The sequence below is a fragment of the Ambystoma mexicanum genome, chromosome 9, assembly GCF_040938575.1.
Source record: "Ambystoma mexicanum isolate Mex_15411 chromosome 9, UKY_AmexF1_1, whole genome shotgun sequence".
NCBI lineage: Eukaryota > Metazoa > Chordata > Amphibia > Caudata > Ambystomatidae > Ambystoma > Ambystoma mexicanum.
This window is the reverse complement of record NC_090931.1, coordinates 64,852,178-64,879,694: the sequence shown is the minus strand read 5'-3', so window position 1 is coordinate 64,879,694 and position 27,517 is coordinate 64,852,178. Positions and strand designations below refer to the sequence as shown.

The following is a 27,517-nucleotide window of genomic DNA, read 5'->3' as shown; positions in this document are numbered from 1 at the left end:
CTTACTGCCGTATATCTGCATACTGGATGGGATACATGGCCTTAACTTCACGATAACACAACTGAGAAGATTTCACTTTTTGCACACCTCATCTGTAGCAGTCATGGCTTCAGGGTGGTGCTTGATGCTGTAAGGAAGGCATGGTATCAACAGTAAGACGGACACAATTGACCACAGTTCAAGGGTGTTTATTGAACTTCAACAAGGGTAAGATAAACGCCTATCTAATCCTAAATCTACAAATGGGAACAAGCTATGACCATCAATTAATTATAGGCAGTCCTAGTGGAGTCTCTTCAAAATAAAGGGGCCTATACTAAAAAAACGATTACCAATCCAGACCTCTAAATACAAATAGTTTGGGGTAGTGTTTATGAAAAAGAAAGAGGTGATCACAAAATGATGTGTCAGGATGTTCAGGTCGTTGGCCTCCCTTGCCCACATTTTCAGCATGTGACAAGACGGTTCACTCTAGCATAGCACACTTTCTGACTTCTTCGGCATGAGAATATAGTTCAATTACCAGCATCAGGGCCATCTGCGCGCAAATCTCTCTACTTATCAAAGTCTCTTGATTCGTCCTTTCCTCTTAAAGTACTCAATTCTGGTGTATCACTCTTCACCCCGAATCCCCTTCAGGTGGGCTCAGATCCCCTTTTCAATGTTCGGAGAATATACACTCTCAGGTGACTCACAGTTCACCCCAGATCCCCCTCAGCAGGGCTCAAATCCCCTTTTCAATGTTCAGAGAATATTCTCAGGTGACTCGCGGTTCACCCCAGATCCCCCTTAGCCAGGCTCAGATCCTTCCTCTTACACAATTAATCTCCCTCAGCAGGGCTCAGACCAATCTCAGTTTGTATTAACTATCGAAAACGTTCGAATGTGCAAGAGGTTTAGCTTGACCCGTTGCAGTACCACTTCGATTTCACAATCCCTTATTACATTTGCCACCTCTCAGTTGGCTGGATACCCAACAGAGACCTTCGAATGAGCACCCACGTGGCGCTGGACCACTCTGGATACGGTATCTATCTCACTCCTTTGCTGTTCAATTATAATTGCATCACTCCTCACATACGCTTCACACATTCTCTTCAGATTTCTCCTTACAATGTTGCCGCTTACAACCTTGGTTCTAACAGACTGGTCTGCTATCAGTCTCCCTGACTCACTAGCTGTGCTGACTTTACTGGCATGCTTTGTTGTACGAGCCAAGGACAGTACCACAGCGGCAAATGCTCCTTCCCACCTTGGCTATCGACACGGTAGAGTCCCGGGTACCTCTGACACACAATGCAGGTCTTATGTTCTTCATTCATGAATGCTTGTGACATAACGGTTTTCCTCTGAAAAGGTGAAGGGCACTTCCCCTGCTTGCAACACTCTCTGGTCTTGCAGTCTTTCTTCTCATATTAAACTGCCATCTTGGAACTGCTGCTTCCTCCTGTGCTTTGCCTTGCTCAGAGTGTGCTTTTGTGCTCCACCTTGGGAAATTTCAGGTATACGGCTCGGGTGCTAGTCCATTTTCTCACAGTGGGCTGTCTGTGAAAAAGTATTTGTCTATGGAAGGTGGTGGGGGGGTTTAGTTCCTAAGTTTCCTACCTGGTAGGATGGGGAAAAGGTGTTAAAGGGAACGGGATAGATTCCCACTCCCCGAAGACCCCTCATCCAGGTGATCCTCCTGCACTGGTCCACCCCCAGGAACTGGATCCAAAGCAGTGTCCTGGTCACCTGGATGACAGATCCCCAGCAATTAATGGGTGAGACACCTTCAGGTTTCTCACAATGCCCTCTCTGGCAGACATCATCCGTGACTGCATTGGCTTCAGGATGGAACCTGAAGTCCTCTCTGGCAGACCTCATCTGTAGCTGCCATGGCTTCAGGATGGTGCTTGATGCCCTCTTTGGCAGACCTCATCTGTAGCTGCCATGGCTTCAGGATAGTGCTTGATTCCCTCTCTGGCAGACCTCGTCTGTAGCTGCCATGGCTTCTGGATGCTGCTCGATGCCCTCTCTGGCAGACCTAGTCTGTAGCTACCATGGCTTCAGGGTGGTGCTTGATACCCTCTCTGGCAGACCTCATCTGTGGCTGCCATGGCTTCAGGATGGAACCTGAAGTCCTCTCTGGCAGACCTCATCTATGGCTGCCATGGCTTCAGGATGGAACCTGAAGTCCTCTCTGGCAGACCTCATCTGTAGCTCCCATGGCTTCAGGATGGTGCTCGATGCCCTCTCTGGCAGATCTCGTCTGTAGCTGCCATGGCTTCAGGATGGTGCTCGATGCCCTCTCTGGCAGATCTCTTCTGTAGCTGCCATGGCTTCAGGATGGTGCTCGATGCCCTCTCTGGCAGACCTCGTCTGTAGCTGCCATGGCTTCAGGATGGTGCTCGATGCCCTCTCTGGCAGACCTCGTCTGTAGCTGCCACGGCTTCAGGGTGGAACCTGATGCCCTCTCTGGCAGACCTCATCTGTAGCTGCCACGGCTTCAGGGTGGAACCTGATGTCCTCTTTGGCAGACCTCATCTGTAGCTGTCATGGCTTTAGGATAGTGCTTGATGCCCTGTCTGGCAGACCTCGTCTGTAGCTGCCACGGCTTCAGGATGGAACCTGAAGTCCTTTCTGGCAGACCTCATCTGTAGCTGCCATGGCTTCAGGATGGTGCTTGATGCCCTCTCTGGCAGACCTCGTCTGTAGCTGCCATGGCTTCAGGATGCTGCTCGATGCCCTCTCTGGCAGACCTCGTCTGTAGCTGCCATGGCTTCAGGGTGGCTTCAGGGTGGAACCTGATGTCCTCTTTGGCAGACCTCATCTGTATCTTCCTTGGCATCAGGACTGAATTTGACGCTCACTTTGGCTGACCTCATGTTCGCCTTGGGTTCCAGCTGGAACCTAGTGTTCCCATTGGCAGACCTTATCTGTAACTTTCTTGGACTCAGGATGGAACTCAATGCTGTCATTGGCAGACCTCATCTCAGGTGTCCTTAGCTTCAAAGCGATGCCGTGTTTGCTTTCAGACCTTCTAATCGGTCAATTTGAATTTGCGGGTTTGCAGTAACTTTCGATACATGGTTTGTTTCACCTGTCCATCGGTGCAGGAGTTCAGCCAAACGACTACTCACGGAATCTCACTCTCGCCTCACTTTTTAGGCTCATGCAGATGTGCACTCACTTTTTGAAATGCAGATCTAACAGCTAATGCTTTTATTATAATGTACAGAAGATACCAGCTGAAGAGATTCCAGAATGCTGAGACCATAACATCTGCCATGATGGGTTTCAAGATGGTCTCGACCGAGAAGCCTTCAATGATTCGTGAGTAATCTAAGAAAGTCTTTCAGGAGACCTGGGCATAAACCCCACCAAGCATTGACAATCACAACAGGTCTGTCTTTATGAATAGTCAGTATTTTAGAGGGTCACATGCCACCTCAAGAGATTAGGCATGAAGGAGTGTTCAAGCAAGGATTGGCAAGAGGTGGGGCACCCATGCAAACCTATGCTGCTTCGCCTAGGGCATTTTTACTGAAGCCCCGTTTTCTGGACTTGGCGCTGTGTCCTTGCACCCACACACTCACTGTGGCCCCAACCGCTGCCACCCACCTCCCTCGTCAGGTAGGAGGGACACGCCCACAGCACCCAGTCTGCTCCACTCCTTTCTCGTTCCACCTCCCTCGTCAGGTAGGAGGGACACGCCCACAGCACCCAGTCTGCTCCACTCCTTTCTCGTTCCACCTCCCTCGTCCCTGCCGTTATTTGTCCAACGCTCCCCCCTTCTCCCCGTCCCCAAATCTCAGGTAAGTCTGCAGCTGCCAGTCACACCCTACTTATGCGTGCGCTTAATCAACAGGCGCAAAACCTGTTTCGGGAAAAGTGCAACGTCAGGAAAGTGCACTTGGGGAAAGAAGCGCTCAACAGCACTTGCATTGCGCACACTGGCCATGGGTTTGATGTTTAGCTATGTCCACTTGGTAGTTGGTACACTTGCTACACTCGGAAGATTCTACAAGACACTCGTAGGCAGCCACGTGCCGCGGCGGCCTATTAGCGCCAAAAGGGGCGGGGCACACATGTAAAAGAAATGGTGACAAGTTGAGGGGAGGAGGGTGGGAAAACGTCTTTTAATGTCCTGGATAACCCTGTGGTATAGGTTCAGTGAAGCGGGGTAGTGCACGTGTTATGGGTGTACTTTGGTAGCGAGACGCGGCATACACACGCGCGCACGTCCATAGAAACACTCATGCAAACGAACGCACAAACACGCACGTCCACAGAAACACTTGTGCAAACACACGCACATACACACGTCCACAGAAACATTCGTGCAAACACACAGAAACAATGATACAGACAGGTGTGCATGGAGACACAAATACACACTGCGGAGCGAAGGGCAACCACACACATACATAAATAAAAACGGACGCACGGTAAGCATCCACCGAACAAAGGGGGCGCAAAGGCTGAAAGCTTGAGGTCAGTGGGTCGGAGAAGGGAGCAGGAGATCCGAGCTCAGTGCAGTGGGTTCAGGTAGAAGAGTGGAGTCCTGGGTGCGGAATCAGAGCACTAAACACACGTGAGTTGCATAGGAAGGAAAACTCAACGGGGGCAAGAGAGAAAGCACATGCAATGAGGTGCGCGCATGGGGCTGGGTGCAGCGCATGAGGGTGTGAGGGTGTGTGTGTGTGTGGGGGGGGGGGGTAGAGAGAGATGCGGAGCACAGAACGCTAGGAGCGACGTGCCTGGAGTTTATGGTTGTGCTGGCATTGGTGGGGAGTGGTGCAGGAAGGTAGCACGGACTCAATGAGTCCGGGTGGAGGTCACATGTTACATTTGGGGTGAAAGTACAGACTGGAGACAGAATTATTGGGCAATGAAGCAGAAGGGGGAAGTGATCTGGATAGTGGGATTCTGGGGTGTTAGGGTGAATTCTGGGGTAGCGTCTACAAGCCTATACATGAGCTCTTCTGGCGTCTTGCGTTTCTGCGGTGCGGTAGCGAGCCTATATAAAAAATAACAAACGTGCAGACAGTGTGCGTGTCACTGTCATCTAGCTCATAGACCTGTACGCGTATGTTCTTCGTGTGGGTTGGTGTGTGAGTGTCCCGATTGTGCCGACTGCACGTGTGCTTCCTGTCTAATGCAGCTATGTCGTCATGAGGTCTCTAACAACCTCCAGCATGGCTTGTGGGAACGTCAATCGATTTGGTCCATATGGTCGTCTCCAGCTCGGTCTTGGTTGTCGTTGCTTGTGATGGACAGGGCTCGTGCCATCGTGGGATTGTATGGGCGGATGCCGTTTGTGATGTGAGCTTATGCTAGGAGCGGTGGGACCGGGTGCAATCTCTATAGTCGATAGTTATTCTTTCGGGAGTGCTTCTTCCGGTTGGGGGCCACATCAAGAGGGAAGGGACATTCAGATTTTTCCTCTTCAGGGGATAAGGAGCTGTCACAGGAAATGGGACTGGCGATAGGATGGGGCGTTGAGGGTGTGCACAGGGGACTTCAATGGAGGAGAGTTGGGGGGGGTGGCTTAGAAGTCATGTCCAAATTCAACAAAGCTATATCAGTAATAGACGGGCACAGAGACATGCAGGAGCAATGTCAAAGTATTGGTTGAAGACCTGCCGCCTTTGGGGAATTCGGGGGGGGGGTGGCAGGGGCGTAAAAAGGTGCCCCCATTCCTTCCACCCCCCAACAGAAGGTGGCAAAAGGAGGACCTCTGTGAATGCAGACCCCCGACCCCAACATTGCTGTTTGCAGGGTCACATTGAATGAAAGTCCAACCAGGGGTCAAGTCCTAAAAATTAAAGTGGGGAACTCAGCCAGAAATGGGCATATCAAGGTGAAATACGCACATTTCATCAAATTGGCTTTGCATAACCACCCAAATTGCACAGGAGGAATGGCATTTGCCTTTCATAAAATCAACACCCACACAAAACCAAGAGAGGATATTTTCTTCTAGTAGTGTTTTTGATAATGTTAAAAGTTGTGCTAGTGCAGTGGTGAAGTGTTTGGCCTGCAAACCTGAAGACTGTGGTTTGATCCCAGACGCCAGCTTTAATTCGTGAATTCAAAGAGGACATTCCATGTTTCTTATTTTAGCTGGGTTGGTAAAAGTGGGGTATTCCATCGACCCGCGTGTACCCTCGACTTGAGCCCTGAATATGGCTTACACGGGGCACACACTTTACCTCCCTAACCCAGATCCCCTGATGGTGACTTTTTTCGACACCCCTCTCTCCATTGCCTTCGAATTGTAAATCCTTCTAAGGGGGGGTGCTCCTCATTGCACCCTACTGCTATACTGCCCAGCAGTACAGCACTCTGCTGCCACCCAGCCAGGGCTTGCACTACACACAGCCCAGAGCAGATTCTGCATGTGCTGGCTTAGTGCAGGAGATTGGAGCAGTGGTAAAAGGGCAGGGTTTATACCACACGCTACTGCCATTTGCGTGGTCTCCAGGCGCTATATTTGTGGATCTGAAGGGAAAGTGGGGATGGGTTTGCTGGAGCAGAAGAGGGAAAGGATACAGGTGTTGGTGCGTGCGGCCTGCACGGGTTGGTTTTCTCGGTGGGGGCACCGGGCACATGTTTCCAGATGGCAAACGTCCAGTATTTGACACCTCAGGCTGTCTGACCTAAATAAGGACATGTGGAGTTGGGAACCATTTTAGAGAGGAGGTTTTCTCTAGCTTCCCGAGGCGTGGTTGGTCAGTATGTGCTGAGCAAGGGTGGTTGAGTAGGAGATTGGTAGTAGATTCTTGGGGTATTTATTCGAGTAGAGTAGTTTCAGCAGCTGGCCAAATCTTCTCGGAAAGTCTTAGAAAGGTTACACTCCATGATCACACCGTGGGGATAAACATTTGATTCAGGAGAACAAAAGCCACCAATGAAAACGTCTTCTTATCCTTTCACTGCAAACTGAATGGATTCTAGGATCCTTGGGTCAATCCACTGGTGGTCAACCCAATAGGAGGAGATAAAACCAAGCACTGTGGGCAACCTGGGTCTATGAGAAAACCAAGCACTTGGGCCAATGGGTCTAAACAAATCACTAGAGATCAAGGTGGAGGGGGGTGGGTGGGGTGAAAATTAAGCATTTGGGGGCCAATGTAGGTCTAGGAGGAAGCCAAGCATCAGAGGCCAACGAGGGTCTAGGGAAAAACCAAGTACTGGGGTCAATGTGGTTCCAGGAGTAAACCAATCACCAGGGCCAACGAGGAACCAGGAGGAAACCAAGGACTGGAAGCCAACTTGGGTCTAGAAAAAAACGAACTGTGGGCCACGGGGGTGAAGAAGGAAACCAATCACTTGATGCCAATACAAGCCTAGGAGGAAACCAAGCAGTGGAGGCCAACATGGAAATGGGGTGGGGGCACTAAGCACTTTGGGCCAAAGTGGGTATAGGAGAAAACCAAGCACTGGAGGCCAATGTGAGTCTAGGAGGAAACCACGTAGTGGGGCGGGGGTGGAGGGAGCCAATGTGGTTTAGTCAGAAACCAAGCATTGTAGGCCAAGAGTCTAGAAGAAAGGGAAGCCCTGGGGTCAACCAGTGTCTAGTAGAATACCAGCACTAGGGCCAAGGTGGGTCCACGAAGAAACCGAGCACTGGAGGCCAACAAGAGTCTAGGAACAAGACAAGATTGGGAGCTACGTGGGCCTAGAAGGAAACCAAGCACTCAGGGCAGTATGGACCTATGAAAAAATAAGCCTCGGATGCCACCGTGGGTCTAGGAAAAAAAAGTACCAGAGCCCAATTGTGACAAATCAACTTCCGGGGCACCAGTGGTCCAGGGATGGACATCGGTTTCCAAACCATCAACCAACACCACACCTCCAGTACACCAGAAGGGATCCGATCAGATTGGAATACAAGTAAATTTTAAGACCTCCTTGTCCAATTTTGGTAATGTGGACGGAACAGCAGGCTTATCACCGCAAGGTTGTGGATCTTTGGTTAGTTGCAACACAGCAATTATTACCCAATGATAAAAGGGACTGTCCAGTCAAGGTTTTATACAAACATATCTACTTTATTACTATTATGACAGTTCTAGCAACTCTACAATTACAACCCATTCTGTAAAGGAACACAGAGGACAGACCGTTTCACGAGGGAAATGGATGCACTATGGATACTGACAGGAGGGTAGTTGGTAAAGCAATCAGTCTTACAGTTCAAGATTATTTGGTTCCAGCACCAAAGGGTTGTAACTGTTTCTAGGGGCCTTCGGAGGAGGACCAGGGGGCAGAACCACAATGTACCGGGTGCTGAAGAAGTTCTTGGTGCTCGACAGCGTTGAGGTGGTTCCAGGGCGCCTCGCAGCCCTTGAGACAGAGTTAGTGGCGGGAGACAGCTACAGGTATCAGGCGGCAGGCAGTTCAGCAACGGAGGCTGGACCACTCACTTAACAGATCATCCAACGACTTTCAAAGGAGTAAGAAGGTGGACTCATTTGGACGGGGGCTGAAGGTACAGTCTACCTTACATCTTCCAACACTGAAGGGAGGCCCGGAGTTCCAAGAGGGAAGCAAGATCCTTTCCCTAAACATCTCCCCGGGAACGGGGGGGAGATAAAGGAATCAGAGAACCCATCCAGCAGCTTCAGAAACGGTACCCAGCCAGCACACAGAGTGCCAGCAGGTTCTGACAACAAGCGTCCTATGTGGGAAGTGCCAGAGAGTCTCTGGACAAAGATCAAGGCCGTTGCCCAGGGGTCGAATGGGAACCAAAGTAGGCCCTGGAACTTATTTTCAGAGTGGCCCCATATTACACATTTTCAGCAAGACCAACTCTTTTCCTGTGGGAAAATGTGAAAATACCGCATAAAAGAGCCCCAGGGTGCAGAGGCCTACCAGGAAATCTCCAGAATTCCCTATAGGCCAGCCCAAACATGCCGTTGTCTGCAAACACTCTCCTAAGCTTTGGGCCGTCTGCCTTGAAAGGACGACACAAGCCCTGCGAAGAAGGTAGGAGGAGTGCCACACAAGCATCATCCAGCATCCATCTTTTAAGGACATTTTTGAGACAGTCGTGTCCTCGAAACACATCCGGCTGCACCGCTGACTGTTATCACAACGCAGACATCAGAGCCGTCCGAGATGCCCCGACCAGCGCTCCAGATCCACTAACCAGACCAGAGACAACAATTCTTGGCCCTGAGCCGCCGTGCAGCCCAGCCTACAGCCATCCGTCCAGCTTTGCTTGCCGAACTGCCTGCCACTTGATACCCGCAGCTGTTTCCCACATTCAAACTCAGTCTCAAGAGCTGCAAAGCGCTTTGGAACCACCTTGATGCTGTCGAACATCAAGAACTTCCTAAGCACCAGGTACATTGTGGTTGTGCCACCGTGGTTCTACTCCGAAGGCCCCTAGAGGCGGTCAAGACCCCTTGCCCCTTTGGTGCTGAAACAAAATAACCTTGAACTATAAGACTGATTACTTTACCAACTACCCTCCTGTCAGTATCCATAGTGCATCCCTTTCCTTCGTGAAACTGTCTGTCCTCTGTGTTCCTTTTTTGTAGTGTGCTAGAGCTGTCTGTTGTAGTAATAAAGTAGATATTTTTATACAACCTTGACTGGACAGTTTTATTTATCATTGGGTAATAATTGTATTTTCGCTGTGTTGCAACTAACCAACGATTCACGACCTTGCGGAGATAAGCCTGAAGTTCTGCCCACGTTACCAAAATTGGACAAGGTCGTTTATAATTTGCTTGTGTCTCCAGCCTATTCAGATCCCTCCTGGTGTGCTAGAGGTGTGGGGCTGATTGATGGTTTAGAAACCGATGTTCATTCCTGGACCTCTGGTGCCCGGAAGTAGATTCGTCACAGCACTGGAGACCCGGAAGTTGATTCGTCACAGCAGGAGACGCAGACGATGCATGTGGGTGGAAAGTGGTGCAAGGAGGGGGAGGCGGTAGAAATTACCTGCAGGCGGTCTTGGCCCATGGAGTGACACTGAAGGGGTCTCGCTGTCTCTGGTTGTTATTTCTAAATGCCATGTAGTGACACTGGAGGGACGTCACTGCCGGGGGTGTCTTATTACAACAGGCAGTGACCCTGAAGCGCTCTCACGTATGCCCATTCATTATTCCAGACAGCGTGTGCATCCTGGGCTCTTGGTTGGGGGGGGGGGGGGAGGCGTGTTTTTCATGATGGAGCGAGACTGGGGCCCCGGCAATCCTGGCTCATCTGTCCCGTGCTGAGGGCCGAGGCTCGGATTCCTCCGTGCGGGGAGGGGGGGGGGGGGCAGTGAGCGGGGGTAGGCAGATGGAGACTTATTTACAAGGGGGCAGGTATGAGACCACCCCAACCTCCCCATCCAAAGCGAATGCGTCTTCCTCCACGCAGTGGGGGCAGTAAGAGGGGGGGGGGCAGCTGGAGGATAGCATATACCCAGTATTGGAATACAGGGGGGTAGAAAGGATACCCCCCTCCCCAATCCAATGCGAATGTGCCTTCCTCCACGCAGCGGGGGCAGTAAGGGGGGGGGTAGCTGGGGGAGGATAGCATATACCCAGTATTGGAATACAGGGGGTAGAAAGGATACCCCCTCCCCAATCCAATGCGAATGTGCCTTCCTCCACGCAGCGGGGGCAGTAAGAGGGGGGGGTAGCAGGGGGAGGATAGCATGTACCCAGTATTGTAATACAGGGGGTTAGAAAGGATAACCCCCCCAATCCAATGCGAATGTGCCTTCCTCCACGCAGCGGGGGCAGTAAGAGGGGGGGCAGCTGGAGGATAGCATATACCCAGTATTGGAATACAGGGGGGGTAGAAAGGATAACCCCCCCAATCCAATGCGAATGTGCCTTCCTCCACGCAGCGGGGGCAGTAAGAGGGGGGGCAGCTGGAGGATAGCATATACCCAGTATTGGAATACAGGGGGGTAGAAAGGATAACCCCAACCCCACCCAATCCAATGCGAATGTGCCTTCCCCCCATTAACCATGCATATAGGGTGTTCATATCAGCCTCAGGCACGAACCCACCCCCTCCCCAAGTCACACTGCCTGGTACATATACCCCCCTCCCCCCACGGCCCCCAATCACGCGTGTAACTGCTCGGGGGGGGGGGGCTTCCTGTAACTCTCGGGGTAAGGTAACGCATCTGCACAGCTGTTTGCAAGTTAACCCTTTGCGCGGCTGCTTCACTAACAGTGGCCGCAACCATTGGTGGCCGGGATCCGCGGACCCAGCAACGCACGGAGGGGGCGGGGGTCACACCTTTATCCAGATCCACTTCCCGGAAAGCCACAAAATACGCGTTGGAAGCGAACGTTGGTTGGAAAACTTGGAAGTATAACCCATTTCTACATGCTGCAGTTTCCCCAGTTTCTCGGCACCAAGACAGACCCCAGGCCCCCTCCGCTCCGATGATCAAGGCCACGGCCCCCGCTACTTGAGAACAGTAGCCAAGAACAATGGGTTCAGCGACGGACTTACCCCCAGGTCCGCGGACAGAGGGGCCTTTCCCAGGCAGTGCAGCGGCGCCCGCTCCCATCTCACCGTCCAATCTCTCCCCTAAAAATCACCCCCGAATAGAGAAGGGTTGCCCCCGCTCCAGGAGCCCAGGCTGGCCCGCTCCGCCTCCCCCTCCGTGCTCACGACGCCTGCCATGTCTTCCATCAATCTGCCCGGGAGGGGCGGTCAGGCCCCCAACCTCGACATTGTCCGGCGTGGCCTGCCCATGCTGCCCATTTCATGCTCGGTTTGCGCGGCGGAGAAATGAGATTCTCTCCAACCCCTCTCCCTCCCTCCCTCCCTCTCTCCCTCTCTCTCTCACACACACACACACACACACACTGGATAAGTCCCACAGGAGGAGCGAGGAGCTTAGCTTGAGCCAAGAGAAACAGAGGGGGGAGAGCCTACAAGGCCCGTGTGCCTGCCAGCAGAGAGGTGTGCAGAAACCACAGCACCAGGGTAAGCCTGAGCAGCACAGCCACTGCCCCCATCCCTCCAACAGAGCTTCCAGCCTGTAGAAGCAGCACTGCAACAGCACACAGCGGGCAAGAGAAACAGAGGGGGGAGAGCCTGCAAAGCTCGTGTGCCTGCCAGCAGAGGTGTGCAGAGACCACATCACCAGGGTAAGCCTGAGCAGCAGAGCCACTGCCCCCATCCCTCCAACGGAGCTCCCAGCCTGTAGAAGCAGCACTGCAACAGCACAAAGCGGGCAAGAGAAACAGAGCGGGGTGAGCCTGCAAGACTTGTGTGCCTGCCAGCAGAGGTGTGCAGAAACCACAGCACCAGGGTAAGGCTGAGCAGCACAGCCACTGCCCGCATCCCTCCAACGGAGCTCCCAGCCTGTAGAAGCAGCACTGCACCAGTGAGCGAAAGGAACAGAGGGGGAGAGCCTGCAATGCGTGTGTGCCTGTCAGACAGAGGTGTGCAGAAACCACAGCACCAGGGTAAGCCTGAGCAGCACAGCCACTGCCCCCATCCCTCCAACAGAGCTCCCAGCCTGTAGAAGCAGCACTGCACCAGTGCGCGAGAGGAACAGAGGGGGAGAGCCTGCAAGGCGTGTGTGCCTGCCAGACAGAGGTGTGCAGAAACCACAGCACCAGGGTAAACCTTAGTAATCACTGCCCCATCACTCCAACGGAGCTTCCAGCCCGTAGAAGCAGCACTGCAACAGCACACAGTGTCCAAGAGAAACATGGGGAGAGCCTGCAAGGCTTGTGTGCCTGCCAGGCAGAGGTGTGCAGAAACCACAGCACCAGGGTAAGCCTGAGCAGCGCAGCCACTGTTCCCCATCTTTCCAACAGAGCTCCCAGTCTGTAGAAGCAGCACTGCAACAGCACACAGTGTCCAAGAGAAACAGCGGGAGAGCCTGCAAGGCTTGTGTGCCTGCCAGGCAGAGGGGTGTGCAGAAACCACAGCACCAGGGTAGCCTGGGTAGTCACTGCCCCATCCCTCCAACGGAGCTCCTAGCCTGTAGAAGCAGCACTGCAACAGCACACAGTGGGCAAGAGAAACAAAGGCGGGGGGAGCCTGCAAGGCGTGTGTGCCTGCCAGGCAGAGGGGTGTGCAGAAACCACAGCACCAGGGTAGCCTGAGTAGTCACTGCCCCATCCATCTAACGGAGCTCCCAGCCTGTAGAAGCAGCACTGCAACAGCACACAGTGTCCAAGAGAAACAGGGGGAGAGCCTGCAACGCTTGTGTGCCTGCCAGACAGAGGTGTGCATTGGAACAAAACACGGGAACACGCGTACACACGTTTCCACGTGAGTATCAGCAAGAGTCCTGTAAAGGTCCAAACACACACCCTGGGGCTGATGGTCGTGGCGCCCTCCTGGGCCCGAAGCCCCCGCAGGTCCTCTCTCTGGATTTCCAACTCAAGCTTCGTGAAACACGATCACCAAGTTAGACACTGCACACATGGCACAGTCAGAGGCTGCGGGGGCCAGGCAGCTACTGGCATGTGCTCGTGGCATCGTGTATGGGCTGGGGGTGAGCAGGAACCCGCGGGCAGAGCTCTTCGGCGTGGTTGAGAGCCTGGACTGCTGACCACACCTGGCAGCTCCCTGAGATCCGCGGATCCTGTGGCCTGCTTCAGGGTATAGATAAGCCCCCCTCTGTCTGATAGGCCGGATCCGGCGCCATCAATCCTCCAGCAGATCACAGGAGAGGGGAACGAGACCCGGGTCCCTCAAGAACTTTTACAAACACGTGCAATGTCGCCCCCAATGTTTACAGCAAGTGCTTGTCAGGTGGTCTGTAGTGGTGGGCACTAGGACGATACCACCCGAGAGGAGATCCCCTGCCAACTTACCATTTTTGGGTAGAGTTAGTAAGTCGCCTTCCCCAACTAATGCATGACCCAAGAGTCTGGGATAGAGCGGGCAGGTGTATTCGTGCACAGATGTTGCCAGTGGCCGCCTGATGAGTTGCCTGCACTGGTGCCTCTTTTCAGTCCAAGCTTATGCGAGATCTTTAGGAAGCATTGCGGGAAGACATGGTCTGAAGTGACACCAGTGTGCCCAAGACATCCAGAGGGTTCTCTCCTTTGACTCCAGCTCGGAGGCAAAATTCAGATTAGAAGCAAGAGAAATGTGTCTCGAAACAATACATGAAAGCAGGAAGTTGTTATAATTGTTAGGCAGGTGGCGGGATAGAGAAGAAGTGGCTGAAACCTAACCCCCAGCACAGACGAGCTCAAGCCACCCTTATTGGTAGACGCCAGCAGCCAGACCCAGTAGACCCAGTGTGAGGAATTTGGCCATCTGCACAGGGAGAGTGCGCTCGCTTGGGCTTTTTTTTATTTTTTATTATTTAAAAAGAATTCATGATGGGAGATCAACCTCTGGAAAATATGTGGGGCCATTCCTGCACATATTTTCCACATGCACCGCATAGCAGAAAAATAGTCATGTACTCTGGGTGGACACAGTTTACCAGCACCACCCTCTCCTGTCAAGTGACACCTGACAGCTGTGGGTACATCAAAAGCCTCTGGCTGTGGGCAGCCTGATTAGCATTTCAAGGCCCCATGGATTTGCATCTCCACTGTTAGACCTTGCCGGTGGCGGCGAATACAGAAGAATGTTAATTAGCAGGCCTCAGGGAAGGTCGGGATGCAGGATCTGACAATGGAGACCAGAGACCAACATCTCTTTGTAATGCAATGTGCCAACTTGGTACTAACACCCCTCCTTGTTATGACAGGGTAGTGAATGTCCTGTCTGGAACCACTCCTTTCAGAGCTGGGAAGTATGTGAATTGTAGGAAAAAGTCTGCCTGCAACCCTCTACTTCAAAGGAGGCCCATGTTGTGATCAAGGCTGCATAGGGCTCGGTTAATTAAGGAGACACTTTGATGTACAGCAGACAGTAAGCTGGGTGGGAATTTGAAGTATATGTTGTCAACCTTGCCCTGTCTGTTGCCAAGTGCTCTGATTCTGACCTGAAGCATCACTTAAGATTGTTGGTGGGGACCCAAGATTGGTTCATTAAGGGGGGCTTAGCCTGCACCAATCGCTGGGGCCCGTTTGGCTTTAAAAGAGGGCTGAGCCCCTCACTGATCAGATCATCTGAAGACTTTGCAAGGAGTAAGAAGGACTCATTTGGACCCGAGCTGAAAGTACAGTCTAAATTACATCTTCTGCCAGTGAAGGAAGGCCAGGAGTTCCAAGAGGGAAGCAAGATCCCTCCCCTAAACATCTCCCAGGGATCAGAGGGAGATACCAGACTCAGAGGACCCGTCCAGCAGCTCCAGAACCAGTACCCAGCCAGCACACAGAGTGCCCTGCTAGGTTCTGACAGCAAGCTTCCTAGGTGGGAAGTGTCGGAGACTCTCTGGACAAAGGACAAGGCTGTTGCCTGCTAACACCCTCCTGAGCTTTGGGCCGTCCGCCTTGAAAGGACATAAGCCCTGCAAAGAAGCGACGAGGAGTGGCACACAAGCATCGTCCAGCAACCATCTTTTTAAGGACAATTTCGAGACAGTCGAGCCCTTTAACTTCATCCGGCTGCACCGCTGCTTATCAGGCCACAGTCACCAGAGCTGTCCGAGACGCCTTGACCAGCATTCTAGATCCCCCAACCAGCAGAGAAACAACGATTCTTGGCCCGAGCCGCCGCGCCAGACAGTCTGCAGACTTCCATCCAGCCTCGCTTGCCTAATTGCCTGCCGCCTGGTACCCACAGCTGTCTCCTGACACCCATGGGCTGCAAAACGCCCTGGAACCGCCTCAACGCCGTCAAGCACCAAGAACGTCTTCAGCTCCAGGTACATTGTGGTTCAGCCCCCCTGGTCCTTCTCCGAAGGCCCCTAGAGACAGTTATGACCCTTTGCCCCTTTGGTGTTGAAACCAAATAATCTTGAACTATGAGACTGATTACTTTACCAACTACTCTCATGTCAGTATCCAGAGTGCATCCCTTTCCTTTGTGAAACTGTCTGTCCACTGTGTTCCGCTACAGTGTTGGTTGTAATTGTAGCATGCTAGAACTGTCTGTTATAGTAATAATAAAGTAAATATGTCGATATAACGTTGACTCGAAAGTCCTTTTTTTCATTGGATAATAATTGTAATTTCCCTGTGTTGCAACAAACCAACGATCCACGACCTTGCAGAGATAAGCCTGCTGTTCCGTCCACGTTACCAAAATTGTTCAGATCCCTTCTGGTGTGCTAGAGGTGTGGGCATGATTGATGGTTTAGAAACCAATATTCATCCCTGGACCAATGGTGCCGCGGATGTTGATTTGTCACACCCAGGAACCAGCTTTAGGTGTCGTCTGATATCACAGTTTGAGCATGCGTGCCTGCGGGTCTGCTACTGTCTTGCTTGGGCCGTTCCTGTCCGCTCTCGTCTTCTCCTGACTCGGATCCACTAGTCTCTGACTTTACCGACTGAAACTGATCAAGAAAACACCCTGCATTCAGTATCAGGTGTCCCCAAGAAATTCATAAGGTGGGAATGTGTGAAGAGGTTGGGGTCGCAGGCAATAGCCCCTAGCATGGGCTATTATCGGTAGCACCTCTGGACTTCCGGTGCCTTATCAGATTTCACCCAACACATGTCAAGGTAAATGATTATCTTCAAAACCATTTCAGAGCAAAACAATAACACTGAAAAGAGAACTCATCGAAATGAGGTTCATAAGGTAATTGTGAGGGCAATGTTAGAGTTTAAGCTCAGGTAAGGGGCAGGATTAGTGATGGAGACAGTTTATGGGACGATATGCATCAAAGTAAGGGATGCAGCCAGGCTAGGCTGTGGTTAGGATCAGGTTTAGCGTCCTGCTAGGATTTAGGATCAGGGTAAGGACCGATATAGGGGAAACATTCCGTTTAATGCTATAATGATATGATATGTCATTTGTAACGCGCCTATACACAAGTGTTTCAAGGCGCGACAAGGCGGGGGGGGGACAAGGGGAGACAGACAACGATCCTACTAGGCCAGGTGTCATTCAGATCGCGCAAGTGCAAGGGTAGAGGGGAAGGGAAAGTGCAAAAGGGAAATAATAAGGCTCCGCATCACAGTAAACCCTGGGATTAGGGCAAAGTTACGCTTCAAAGCATTACACAAAGGAAACATTAAGAAATTGGAAAGTTTCACATGAAATTAATGTAATTGTATTGAAAATATTGTTGAATATTGCTATTTTACTGCGAAGTTTTGCATTGAAATGGCGGCCATGCCATGGGCACTTTCTAGATAAAGGTATCCATGGTGGCCTCCCACTTACCATCGACTCCTGCAACCCTGCAGGACCCCTGGAAAATTCCACCCTTCCCCCACCATCTCTATTTCAAACCATCATGAAACATCCAGAACTAAGCACCTGATTTTTTTCTCACGCCTCAATAACTCAATCACCACCGGGATTGTTTGTCTACTATTAAAACCAACCTATGTCGGGTCACTCCTCAAAAACGAGACGGTGGACCCAAACCACCCTGCAAACTATTGCCTAATCGCACACATTCTGAACAAACTGGACTGGGAACATACTGGACAAATTCATACACAGACAACCCTCTTCACAAGGCAGAGCATGACGTCAGAACCATAAGAGACACAGACTCAACCTGGTGCTCAGTATGGGACGTGCTAAAGAACAACACGGACGACAACTCCGAGAGGGCCCTCATGCTTCTGATACAGACCCTTAGCCACAAGCTTCTTCTAAAAAGACAAATCTATTGGAATTAAAGGGATGGTTCTACACTGGATCACCACACAACTAAAACCACTATCATGGCACCCTACAGAGCCAACCCACATTCTCTGGACTGTGGAGCACCCCAAGGTTCCACCCTGTCACCTCTCCTGTTCAAAGTCTATATGAAACTCCTCTACTGGAACTCGCCAGCCTCTCAGTCATTAGCCGGCAACACTCACATTATCTACAGACGGGTACATAAACCTTAATTTAACTCGCCTGACCTAAAAAGATGCCTCGCACATGTGGATACATGGATGACAAACAGACGTCCTGATTTGCTGCGCAGCCTCTTAACGCACCTCCTCAGTTCCCCCGCCAGACAGGGGGTGGGGTGGCCAGGTCCAGCACCAGCATCCACGATAAGGAACCACGGAAGCATGCACGACAGTGGTTTCATGCTGGGGCCACGTGTGAGAGCAATCATTAGAAGTGCACACGACCACACATGGTACCATGCCTCCGTGCTTCACTCACAGGACCAAGAAAACTAGGTCTTGCCAAGAGACCTTATGAGGACTTCCAGAATCCCCCAGGGAAAGCTGCAAAGCGCACAAAATGAGTCGCCGTGCTACTCAGCAGGATGGAAAGGTCTGGACGCACCCCCCCCCCCTGCTCTCCACGTGCCGCACTGGTGACCTTTTAAAAGAGAATGCACTTCAAAGCCCTCTTCAGATCCCACCGCACTCACCAGGGGAGGGGCCCAGCCTGTTTCAAAAGGATTCTGCAGCATAACTGCCAGCGACTGGCCATGTGCTACTGAAGGCTACGGGTTCGTTTGCAGAAACAGTGTGGCTTTCTGCTGGCAGCCATGATGTTTCCAGTTCGAGCACGCAGGTGAGCAGGGAACCATCAGGAAAATGGCCAGGAGGGGAACCCTCAAGGGGAATAAAGCGCTTCCTCAATATGGCACCAGGAGCCAAAATGAGCCGAACACCCAGTAATCCAAGGGAGAAGAGAGCTTCCTGACCAATGACAGAGGGCAGATCAACGCCTCCTCACACAGCAGAGAGGCGGTAATTTAAAGAGGTAAGGGTCCAAGATGGAGGTCAAGGGGCGGATATACATGCGGGGCCAGGAGTCAGTAGAAGTGAGAGACAACGTGAGAATCAGAAGCACATGTCCACTCTATGTGGTTATCTGAGGTTTGTGATAGGCTGTGGGGGGGTGGGGGCTCTGCCACTGCATCACTGAAGCAGCACTGAGTTCAGGCACAATGAATTGGAAGGGCAGTCACGTGACAGGGCAGCCACCATCTTGGGATGGGTTGAGGCCATGCCTTACAGTGGGCACATTCTCAGAAAGGGCCACGTGGCACAATGACTTGCCCAACGACCGGGGAACAAACCAATATCGCCAGTAAGACCAAGAACAATGGGGTATCCAAATGTCAATGAGAAACCCTGCAGAACTATCAGATCAAGTAACGCTGCTCTACTCCTGGTTTCCAACATCACAACAATAAAAAAAGGATTCGCCTTCTCCATTGTGGCCATGAAACTGTACAACTCTTTACCTAAACATCTTCACGTGGAAGCAAAGCAGCAGACATTCAGGAAACCGCTCAAAAGGGGCCTCTTCAGCTGAGCAAACCCGATATACAACAAGCCCAGATACACCCAACTGCAAAAACCTGCTTCCATAACCGCTCAAAACGGGCCTCTTCAGCTGAGCAAGCCCGATATACAACAAGCCCAGATACACCCAACTGCAAAAACCTGCTTCCATAACCGCTCAAAACGGGCCTCTTCAGCTGAGCAAACCCGATATACAACAAGCCCAGATACACCCAACTGCAAAAACCTGCTTCCATAACCGCTCAAAAGGGGCCTCTTCAGCTGAGCAAACCCGATATACAACAAGCCCAGATACATCCAACTGCAAAAACCTACTTCCATAACCGCTCAAAACGGGCCTCTTCAGCTGAGCAAACCCGATATACAACAAACCCAGATACACCCAACTGCAAAAACCTGCTTCCATAACCGCTCAAAACGGGCCTCTTCAGCTGAGCAAACCCGATATACAACAAGCCCAGATACACCCAACTGCAAAAACCTGCTTCCATAACCGCTCAAAACGGGCCTCTTCAGCTGAGCAAACCCGATATACAACAAACCCAGATACACCCAACTGCAAAAACCTGCTTCCATAACCGCTCAAAACGGGCCTCTTCAGCTGAGCAAACCCGATATACAACAAACCCAGATACACCCAACTGCAAAAACCTACTTCCATAACCGCTCAAAACGGGCCTCTTCAGCTGAGCAAACCCGATATACAACAAGCCCAGATACACCCAACTGCAAAAACCTGCTTCCATAACCGCTCAAAACGGGCCTCTTCAGCTGAGCAAACCCGATATACAACAAACCCAGATACACCCAACTGCAAAAACCTGCTTCCATAACCGCTCAAAACGGGCCTCTTCAGCTGAGCAAGCCCGATATACAACAAGCCCAGATACACCCAACTGCAAAAACCTGCTTCCATAACCGCTCAAAACGGGCCTCTTCAGCTGAGCAAACCCGATATACAACAAACCCAGATACACCCAACTGCAAAAACCTGCTTCCATAACCGCTCAAAACGGGCCTCTTCAGCTGAGCAAACCCGATATACAACAAACCCAGATACACCCAACTGCAAAAACCTACTTCCATAACCGCTCAAAACGGGCCTCTTCAGCTGAGCAAACCCGATATACAACAAGCCCAGATACACCCAACTGCAAAAACCTGCTTCCATAACCGCTCAAAACGGGCCTCTTCAGCTGAGCAAACCCGATATACAACAAACCCAGATACACCCAACTGCAAAAACCTGCTTCCATAACCGCTCAAAACGGGCCTCTTCAGCTGAGCAAGCCCGATATACAACAAGCCCAGATACACCCAACTGCAAAAACCTGCTTCCATAACCGCTCAAAACGGGCCTCTTCAGCTGAGCAAACCCGATATACAACAAACCCAGATACACCCAACTGCAAAAACCTGCTTCCATAACCGCTCAAAACGGGCCTCTTCATCTGAGCAAACCCGATATACAACAAGCCCAGATACACCCAACTGCAAAAACCTGCTTCCATAACCGCTCAAAAGGGGCCTCTTCAGCTGAGCAAACCCGATATACAACAAGCCCAGATACACCCAACTGCAAAAACCTGCTTCCATAACCGCTCAAAAGGGGCCTCTTCAGCTGAGCAAACCCGATATACAACAAGCCCAGATACACCCAACTGCAAAAACCTACTTCCATAACCGCTCAAAACGGGCCTCTTCAGCTGAGCAAACCCGATATACAACAAACCCAGAAACACCCAACTGCAAAAACCTGCTTCCATAACCGCTCAAAACGGGCCTCTTCAGCTGAGCAAACCCGATATACAACAAGCCCAGATACACCCAACTGCAAAAACCTGCTTCCATAACCGCTCAAAACGGGCCTCTTCAGCTGAGCAAACCCGATATACAACAAGCCCAGATACACCCAACTGCAAAAACCTGCTTCCATAACCGCTCAAAAGGGGCCTCTTCAGCTGAGCAAACCCGATATACAACAAGCCCAGATACACCCAACTGCAAAAACCTGCTTCCATAACCGCTGAAAAGGGGCCTCTTCAGCTGAGCAAACCCGATATACAACAAGCCCAGATACACCCAACTGCAAAAACCTACTTCCATAACCGCTCCAAACGGGCCTCTTCAGCTGAGCAAACCCGATATACAACAAACCCAGATACACCCAACTGCAAAAACCTGCTTCCATAACCGCTCAAAACGGGCCTCTTCAGCTGAGCAAACCCGATATACAACAAGCCCAGATACACCCAACTGCAAAAACCTGCTTCCATAACCGCTCAAAACGGGCCTCTTCAGCTGAGCAAACCCGATATACAACAAGCCCAGATACACCCAACTGCAAAAACCTGCTTCCATAACCGCTCAAAACGGGCCTCTTCAGCTGAGCAAACCCGATATACAACAAGCCCAGATACACCCAACTGCAAAAACCTGCTTCCATAGAACAATTCATAAAACAAGCATGCCACAAACACAGCTTATGAAATCACTAAACACGAACCCCCATTCCGCCTTCCCCCTACTCGGATCTCATCAACTACTCGCTGCTAAATGGTGCACCTTTTTACACCGCATCCGCACTCTATCAGACGACACACAAGGCCTCGCACACGATAGCCAAATTCCTACCCTACCTTCATCCATCCATCCATCCATCAACACTTTACCCCACGGACGCCCTTTATAGCTAACGCGCCCCATGGAATAATTCCAACGGACGCACATATCGATGCACAGACCTCACAGTACTGTGCTACTGTCTAAATACTGGCTACACGCACTCTGTACAGCGCTCCGCTGCCCTCGAGCTAGGTCCCAAACGCTGGCTACCCACACTCTGTACAGCGCTCCGCTGCCCTCGAGCTAGGTCCCAAACGCTGGCTACCCACACTCTGTACAGCGCTCCGCTGCCCTCGAGCTAGGTCCCAAACGCTGGCTTCCCACACTCTGTACAGCGCTCCACTGCCCTCGAACTAGGTCCCAAACGCTGGCTATTCACACTCTGCACAGCGCTTTGCTGCTCTCGAGCTAGGTCCCAAATGCTGGCTACCTTCACCCTATACAGCGCTCCGCTGCCCTCGAGCTAGGTCCCAAACGCTGGCTACCCACACTCTGTACAGCGCTTCGCTGCTCTCTAACTAGGTCCCAAAAGCTGGCTATCCACACTCTGTACAGCGCTCCGCTGCCCTCGAGCTAGGTCCCGAACGCTGGCTACCTTCACCCTATACAGCGCTCCGCTGTCCTCAAGCTAGGTCCCAAACGCTGGCTACCCACTCTGTACAGCGATCCGCTGCCCTCGAACTAGGTCCCAAACGCTGGCTATCCACACTCAGTACAGCGCTCTGCTGCTCTCGAGCTAGGTTCCAAACCCTGGCTACCCACTCTGTACAGCGCTCCACTGCTCTCGAGCTAGGTCCCAAACGCTGGCTATCCACACTCAGTACAGCGCTCTGCTGCTCTCGAGCTAGGTTCCAAACCCTGGCTACCCACTCTGTACAGCGCTCCACTGCTCTCGAGCTAGGTCCCAAACGCTGGCTATCCACACTCTGTACAGCGCTCTGCTGCTCTCGAGATAGGTCTGCGCTTTAAACAAGAAAATCTATATTAAAAAAGTCCACATTTGTTTGTGGCTTGGCGAAGCGTTGTTCCATATACAATTCCACACCCTTTCCCGATCTGCACCATATTTTGCATAGTGACCAGTTAGGACCCTCCGGACATGACTGGCTCCATGACATTTGGACACCCCACCCCTTCCCCCAGATTTCAGCCCCTTCACACATGAAACAATTGCCTGAAATCGGCAAAACATCAATGTATTCGTGGAAGGCGACACGAGAAAAAAATCTTGGGGTCCCTATGGGACTAAGAAAACCATGTTTCAAGGCCCTAGGATGCACGGTTTCCAAGATATTTGCACCACACAGCACTGCAACGAACTGCAGGTGAGGCGACAGGTGGGGAGAAAAAACAGAAGCTAGGTCCCAGTGTGCAGCAGCACACCAACTGCCACCTTCCCCCAACATCTGCTCCGGGGTATGCCAGCCAGCCACATGCGCCCATTCTTAGGGCAGTTTACTTCAGAGTGCAAAGGATCGTTGATTTTCAACAATTGATGAGTTATGTTGGTCTACAGAACCCGTTTTTGCAGGTAAATAAAGGAAAACAAGAAACGCTTTTCACTCCCTACAAAAACACCAGAACCCATACCCTGCAGACAGATAAGGGGTGCTTCTGACCTGCCCTCATTAACACCACAGCCTTTCCACGCCTCGTCTAGCGCTCTATCACACTAACACTACCGTCCCACCTCATTTCTTTACAGAGCCAATAACAGCGAGGCCCACATTACTGGCATTAGAGCGCTATATAAGACCACTGTACATTACGTCCATCATAGCACACCCTCTCCTTCATGTCTCATGTTTCCCTCTCACATCCCATTTAAAATCAGTAGGCAACTGACCCCCCCAAAACCTCGTGACCCGTCTGCGTGGGTTGGAGTGGATTAAGTCACGTAGGGTGCTGTCAGAGGGTGGACGACCAGGGCCTGCCATGCGACTGACTCTGCCCCAGCCCGTCTGCAATTAAATAAATAAGCATCAACCTGCTAGGATATTGCTCTAAAGGCCAGTCCACCTCTGTATGCAGACACCGGTCCACCCCCTACCCCTCACTTCTGCACTCCCCCTCATCTGATAAACATTAGGAAACACCCCCTCTCAAATGCCCGAATTGTTTTCAAAACCGGAAATAAACAAGATAGTGCAGCTGCTGAAATGAAATTAATAACATAACATGACTTGGACGGAAAAGAGCTTCATCTGTTTCAATAATGGTCGAGGGACCGCAGAGATGCTGCACCAGATCATTGCACAAGGATCACTTGGGCCAAGACTGGATCACACACAGGCAGAATGGATTACTCGGCCAGACTGGATGGCACACAGGCAGAATGGATAACCTGGGCCCAGATTGCATCACACACAGGCAGAATGGATCACTTGGGCCAGAATGGATCAATTGGGCCCAGAATGGATCACTTGGGCCCAGAATGGATCACACACAGGCATAATTGATCACTTGGGCCCAGACTGGATCACACACAGGCAGAATGGATCACTTGGGCCCGGACTGGATCGCACACAGGCAGAATGGATCACTCTGCCAGACTGGATCACACACAGGCAGAAGCGATCACACACAGGTACAACACATCACTCACAGGCAGAATGAATCACGTGGGCCCAGACTGGATCACACACAGGCAGAATGGATCACTTGGGTCCAGATTGGATCACTTGGGCCCAGAATGGATCACACGCAGGCAGAATGGATCACTCAGCCGCACTAGATCGCACACAGGCAGAAGCGATCACACAGGTACAACACATCACTCACAGGCAGAATTGATCACTTGGGCCCAGACTGGATCACACACAGGCAGAATGGATCACTTGGGCCCAGACTGGATCGCACACAGGCAGAATGGATCACTCTGGCAGACTAGATCGCACACAGGCAGAAGCGATCACACACAGGTACAACACATCACTCACAGGCAGAATGAATCACGTGGGCCCAGAGTGGATCACACACAGACAGAATGGATCACTTGGGTCCAGAATGGATCAATTGGGCCCAGAATGGATCACACACAGGCAGAATGGATCACTCGGCCGCACTGGCTCGCACACAGGCAGAAGCGATCACACAGGTACAACACATCACTCACAGGCAGAATAGATCACTGCCCAGACTGGATCACACACAGGCCGAATGGATCACTTGGGTCCAGACTGGATCACACACAGGCAAAATGGCTCACACAAAGGTACAACCAATCACTCACAGGCAGAATGATTCACTTCGACCAGGGGCTTCATACGGTTTCACTAAAATATAATTTCCATGTTAGTGTATTTGATATAGTGCCTAACAGGCGTTAAGGGCCTGTATAGCGCTTTACAGACAATATTCACTATAACAACTGCATCTCAAACATGTGTTTTTGTGTGTTGCTGTTAAAGCACTTGCCCAGCTAGAAAACTATTCAAAGCGCTATCATGAGATGCTGTGCAACCGTGGAGGACCGTTGGTCTGCATGTGAGGTTTGCTTAAACCAGATTGCAGAAGCCAGGATGTAATGGAGAGGGCGTGCAGACAGGCTGCTATTGGAGAGCCCACGTGTGCTCTTGGCTTCCTTCACATATTTACAATCTCAGGCAGAGGGAGAGAAGTCCATGTGTCCAGAATCACATGTTTGGTCAAGACTTTAGAATGCAGGTTTTGAGGCTATAAGGTAGCAATGTAGCCACCGGAGTAGACCAGCCTTGGCTACATTGAGTGGGCGACAACCATGACAATAAGACCCAGATCTGGGGGATATTCCTGCATTTGTACGGCTGGTCGGCTTTTAGGGACAAGACTTTGTAAATGTTTCCAATGAATAGCCCTCAGCCCAGCTGTTCCAGCTGGAAGATTAATTCAAGAGTGTTTTCAATAAACATGTGTTTTTCCCCCCTTATCTTTGGGCAACCCCGGTAGGGCACGGGTACTGCTCTTCCACTGGACTGTACAGGTTTCAGTGGCTTTTTATGTATTATATTCCTTGTATGCACCATTCTGCGTTTAAAATAAAAAGGTGGAGCTTTCAAAATAAGACACAGACCACGTATCCAGTGGCTTTTAGTGTAGGGGGCCTTATTAATTTGTTTAAGCACCACGGAGCGCGGGAGGATACGACCACTCCACCAAAATCAGGGCGAGGCACAGAATGCCTAGGAAACATTGTGATGTGTGTATTTCCTGATGATTGCTGTGTGGCGCTGTGTAAGCCCGGGTCTAGATCACACTCAAGAAAGCCTTTCATTTAATCAAGCTGTGCATTTCATATAGCGAGACAGACAGAAGGGATCACAGTTCAAGGGTGTTTATTAAACTGTATAATGGGTGAGATAAGCGCCTAATCTAAACCGAAATCTAAGATGGGAGCAAGCTACGACCATCAAATAATAATAATAAGGCAGTCCAAGTGGAGGGTGGTCAAATAAAAAGGACCGATACTAAGAAAAACCTATTGCCAGTCCTTCCCTCTAAACACACAATAGAGTGGCATAATGTTCACAAAGAAAGAAAGAAGTGCTCTCAAAAGGATAAGTCAGGACGTTTTAGCCGCGTCCCCCTTCCCCACGTTTGAAGCACGGGACAAGACGGGACTCTCGAGCAGCACAGCACACTTCTAGGTTTCTCCGCCCGAGTTTACAGTTCCTTTTCCAATATCAGGCCTTCTGTGCCCAAATCTATTTTATGCAAAGTCTCTTGCTTGAGGGGGCCGGATGCACCACAAACAACAAACAAACGTTCCTTCTATTTCTTCATGTCAGGCAATCCCCCTCAGCCGGGGTCCAATCCCTTTCACAACGTCAGCCTCCCTCATTTGGACTCAGACCAACAACTCACTGTGGACGTCCCTCATTCGGGTTCACGTTTGTCATCACAATGCAGTTCACTTAGCTTTTCAATTCATCATCTTAAAATATTCAGGAGTTTTAATGTCTTTTTAGACAATTCTCAGGGTTACCTTTTTCCCTTTCGTAAGGTCCCCCTCGTCCAGGCTCAGACCTTCCTTCACCTGCCCTCCACAACACTTGCCAATTCACACAGAGACTTCCGAAGGGCGGTCATGTCTCGCTGGGTCACTGTGATGCTATGGCAAGTACAGGTTTCACAATTTCCAAGGTAACATGGTTCATTTCACAACACGTCAAAGTCTTTCGACTGTACACAGGGTTTTGGCTTAACCCTTGTATGACCAGTTTGACTTTTCACATCGGCCTCCCCTGCTGCCTCTTGTTTCTTGTAGTTTTCACAATTCAACATATCCTCCTTGTTTAGGAGCGGGGCTTTCGGAAGAGTCTTTCCAATAAGCGCCCACGTGGCGTTGGACCACTCTACCTTTGATACCCCATTTGTTCACAAAAGACCTTTGTCTATTATCTTCTTTTCTTTACCCAATTGTTGCCACTGCAACCATGAGGTTAACGTAGTCCGGTCCAGTATCAGTTTCCTCCGACTCACCGGTTGTGCTGAACTCGTTGGCTTTTCTTCCGTTGGAGTTAAGGACGGTACCACGGCGGCAAGCTGTTTTCCCCGCCCTGGTTATCAGTGCGGGAGGGCTCTGTGTACCGTTGACATCCGTCACACCAATCGCCCGCCACGATTCCCAGTCTTACTGTTCCTTTATA

The 27,517-nt window shown here is 51.1% G+C and overlaps 1 protein-coding gene across 14 annotated transcripts in view; it reads right to left on the bottom strand.

The window, feature by feature from the left end:
• The window catches only part of ARHGAP32 (Rho GTPase activating protein 32), a 1,621,198-nt gene that overhangs the window by 472,356 nt on the left and 1,121,325 nt on the right, over window positions 1-27,517 (bottom strand). Inside the window, exon 1 of one of the 14 annotated variants that reach the window (XM_069614169.1) lies at window positions 11,458-11,511. The exons of the other annotated variants lie outside the window; for them this stretch is intronic. The gene's annotated coding sequence lies outside the window, so the exon portion shown is untranslated. Of the gene's footprint in view, window positions 1-11,457; window positions 11,512-27,517 lie in introns of those variants that run through there. 14 annotated transcript variants of the gene reach the window in all.